General features: G+C 41.4%; 1 pseudogene; it reads right to left on the bottom strand.

The window, feature by feature from the left end:
• Nucleotides 1–3,246: 3,246 nt before the first annotated feature.
• LOC119807333 lies at nt 3,247–4,194 on the bottom strand (annotated as a pseudogene).
• Nucleotides 4,195–4,408: the final 214 nt, after the last annotated feature.

The following is a 4,408-nucleotide window of genomic DNA, read 5'->3' on the forward strand; positions in this document are numbered from 1 at the left end:
TCAGCTCTTCTTGGAAGTTCTGATAGAATTCTGCATTGAAACCATCTGGTCCAGGGCTTTTTTGGAAGGGAAGTTTCTGATGACAGCGTCTAATTCCTCGTGACTTAGAGATCTATTTAAATTGTTAACCTGGTCTCGATTTAATTTTGGTATCTCATACTAATTATTAAAAATGTCCACTCTGATGAATATCTTGCATATCACTATAGAACCTTCACCTGGCAATGGATGGAGATAGAGACAGAGACACACATTGGAGCACTGGACTGAGCTCCCAAGGTCCAAAAGAGGAGAAGGAGGGAGAACATAAAAAAGGAAGTCAAGACCACAAGGGGTGCGTCCACCCACAGGGAAAATGGGACTAATTTAGTGTGAGCTCACCAAGGCCAGCTGGACTGGGACTGATGGAGCATGTGATCAAACTGGATTCACTGAATGTGGCTGATAGTGAGGGCTGCCTGAGAAGCCAAGGACAATGGCACTGAGTTTTGATTCTACTGCATGTACTGGCCTTGTGGGAGCCTAGTCTGTTTAGATGCTCAACTTCCTAGACTTGGATGGAGGCGGGAGGACCTTGGACTTCCCACAGGGCAGAAAACACTGACTGCTCTTAGGACTGGAGAGGGAGGGGGAGAGGGAGTGGAGGAGGGGGAATGGGAAGAAATGGGAGGAGGTGGAAATTTTTAAATAAATAAATAAATAAATAAACAAATAAATAAATAATAAATAAAATGTCCATTTCTTTCACATTTTCCAATTTTGTGGCATACAGGCTTTTGTACTAAGATCTAATGATTCTCTGAATTTCCTCTGTGTCTGTGGTTATGTCCCCCTTTTCATTTCTGATCTTATTAATTTGCGTGGTCTCTCTCTGCCATTTGATTAGTTTGGCTAAGGGTTTGTCAATCTTGTTGATTTTCTCCAAGAACCATCTTTTTGTTTCATTGATTCTTTGGATTGTTTTCTGTGTTACTATTTTGTTGACTTCTGCCCTCAGTTTGATTATTTCCAGTCTTCTACTCCTCCTAGGTGAGTCTGCTTCTTTTTTTTCTAGAGCTTTTCAGGTTTTTCTAGAGCATTAAGTCACCAATGAGTGCTTTCTCCGTTTTCTTTAAGTGGGCACTTAGTGCTATGAACTTTCCTCTTAGCACTGCTTTCATTGTGTCCCATAGGTTTGAGTATGTTGTGTCTTTGTTTTCATTAAATTCAAGAAAGACTTTAATTTCTTTTTTTATTTCTTCCTTGACCCAGTTAAAAAATGGGGCGCTGAACTGAATAGAGAATTCTCAACAGAAGAAGTTCAAATGGCCAAAAGACACTTAAGGTCATGCTCAACCTCCTTAGCTATCAGGGAAATGCAAATCAAGCAATGTTGAGATACCATCTTACACCTGTCAGATTGGCTAAAATCCAAAACACCAATGATAACCTTTGCTGGAGAGGTTGTTGGGTGAGGGGTACACTCATCCATTGCTGGTGGGAATGCAAACTTGTGCAACCACTTTGGAAAGCAGTGTGGTGCTTTCTCAGGAAATTCGGGATCAACCTACCCCAGGACCCAGTAATTCCACTCTTGGGAATGTACCCAAGAGATGCCCAATCATACTACAAAAGCATTTGCTCAACTATTCATAGCAGCATTATTTGTAATAGCCAGATCCTGGAAACAACCTAGATGCCCTTAAGCGGAAGAATGGATGAAGAAACTGTGGAATATATACATGCTAGAATACTACTCGGCGGTAAAAAAACAATGACATCTTGAATTTTGCATGCAAATGGATGGAAATAGAAAACACTATTCTGAGTGAGGTAACCCAGACCCAAAAAGATGAACATGGGATGTACTCACTCATAATCAGTTTCTAGCCATAATTAAAGGACATCAAGCCTATAATTCGGGATCCCTGAGAAGATAATAAGAAGGTGAACCCAAAGAAAAACATATAGTAATCCTCCTGGATATTGGAAGTAGACACAATTGCCAGGCAAAAATTGGGAACTTGAGGGTGGGATGAGATGGGGCCAAGGGAAGATGGGGAGAGAAAAGCGTGAAGGGGAGAATGGGGGGAGCTCAGAGGAATGGGATGCTTGGGATACAGGAAGGATGGATATGGGAGCAGGGAAGCATATGTCTTAATTAAGGGAGCCATCTGAGGGTTGTCAAGAGACTTGACTCTAGAGGGGTTCCAGGGTTTCCAGGGAGATGCCCCCAGCTAGTTCCTTGGGCAGATGAGGAGAAGGAGCCTGAAAAGGCCAGTTCCTATAGCCATACTGATGAATTTCTTGCATATCACCATAGAACCTCCACCTGGTGATAGATGAAGAAAATGACTGAGCCCCACATTGGAGCACTGGACTGAGCTCCCAAGGTCCTGATGAGGAGCAGAAAGAGGGAGAAAATGAGAAAGAAAGTCAGGACCGTGAGGGGTGCATTCACCCATGGAGACGGTGGGACAGAATTAACGGGAGATCACCAACTCCAGTTGGAATGGGACTGATGGAACATGCGACCAAACTGGACTCTCTGAATGTGGCCGACAGTGGGGGCTGACTGAGAAGCCAAGGCCAATGGCGCTGGGCTTTGATTCTTCTGCATGAACGGGCTCTGTGGGAGCCTTCTCAGCTTGGTCGATCACCTTCCTGGACCTGGGGGTAGTTGGGAGGACCTTGGTTTTAACATAGAGTAGGGAACCCTGATGGCTCCTTGGCCTGGAGAGGAAGGGAGGGGGGATATGGGTGGAGGGGAGGGGAGAAGATGGAAATTTTTAAATATAAAAAAATAAACCATGAAAAAAATACAAATCAGCATCAGCAAGGAACTTTCTTTGAGTACTCAGCATCAGGGAAGATTTATGATATAAAGTAAAAAGGAGAGACTAAGAGATCTCCTGTGGAAATTTCAATTTATGGTATACAGTGAACTTAAAAAATCTATAGCTCGGCAGCAAAAATTTCACAAAAATGTCCATGTGTAATACAAATTTTATTTTAATTATTAAGAATCTTGATTTGATAATTTAGTTATTACAGAGTTTAAGAAGAATAAGTTTTCGGAAAAATTAGTTGTTGCTGAACCAGAATGAAGCCTCACAAACATCTGTTTGTATTTCCAGCTCACAAGGGAAGGGACAATGGCCTCTTCTAACCTTGTGGGCACCAGTAATTCACACATACATACATGCTGACACAATACTCATAAATATAAAATGCATAAATAATTCATTTTATTAAAAATGGGAAAAGTTATCTCTTTTTGAAAATAGGGTGGCACAAAGACTGTATGTGTTTAAGCATATTGGTAATTCTGTTATCAGAACTCATTAGTACCAAAGGATTAATTGTGGGATAGACACTCATCACAAACTTCTGAACACTCACAGTGACTGGGTCGTACATCTGTAACAGAACTGCAGTGGATGAAATCATGAAGTCCACCCAGTACATGACCACAAAGGAAACCACTAGCAGCAAGATGGTCTGGGTGGCCCTTTTCCCAGGAGATGCTCTCAGGTGGCTGAGGCTGTGAAGATGCTTATGTTGCCTCTGATGTCTGAACAAGATGATCACCATGTATGCACTAGTGGCCAGCATTACCCCTACAAGAAATACATCTCTGGAGATTGTCAGCGTTAAAATCAGTGCCCTGATGATGTAGTTCATGGAGAAGAGTGAACAGAATTTTGTGACCTTTATCTGTTTGGTCTCACTCATGTTGGTAAAAGCACCAGAATAGATTATTCGGTGGCTACTGAATGACAAGTTGAAAGACCAAATATATAAGAAAGCAGAAATCATGTACTTTTTTAGTTTATATTTAAATTTTGCCATAAAAGAGGAACTGGGACTGATTGTGACAGCCTGGAACACACTCAGGAGGCAGGTGATGCAGATGGAGAGGCCTCTCATCACCCTGTTTATGTAAAAATATGTCTTACACTTGAAGTCATTCTCAATGTTTAGTGACTCAAATATGTCCCAAAGCCAAATATCCGCTCCAGCGATGAGCAGTACTATGTGGATGAAGGTCAGTTGACAGGAGATCATGTCTGTGGGCTTAGGTCTGTAACACAGAATTATGAAAGTATAGAAAACAAGGAGAAACATATTGGCCAGAACTCCAAATCCAGCTTGGAAATTAATGACAATCCTTAATAAGGACATATGTAGAAATTGTATTCACCTTAAGAACATGAAATTTAAAAAGGATATTTATGTGCTGGCAATGCTGAAGCATGCATGAGCAGTCCATATGTGGTGGTTCTGTTGACCTTGTCCATATTAGGTTTCATGGTCTAAGTTGATGAGGACGACTGACCAAGTATCTTCCTCAAGAAGGCACCAGATCCCAATAAAGATGATTGTGGAAACCTATATCAAATATCTGAAAAAAATAATAGAGTATTTA

The sequence above is a fragment of the Arvicola amphibius genome, chromosome 2 (assembly GCF_903992535.2).
Source record: "Arvicola amphibius chromosome 2, mArvAmp1.2, whole genome shotgun sequence".
NCBI lineage: Eukaryota > Metazoa > Chordata > Mammalia > Rodentia > Cricetidae > Arvicola > Arvicola amphibius.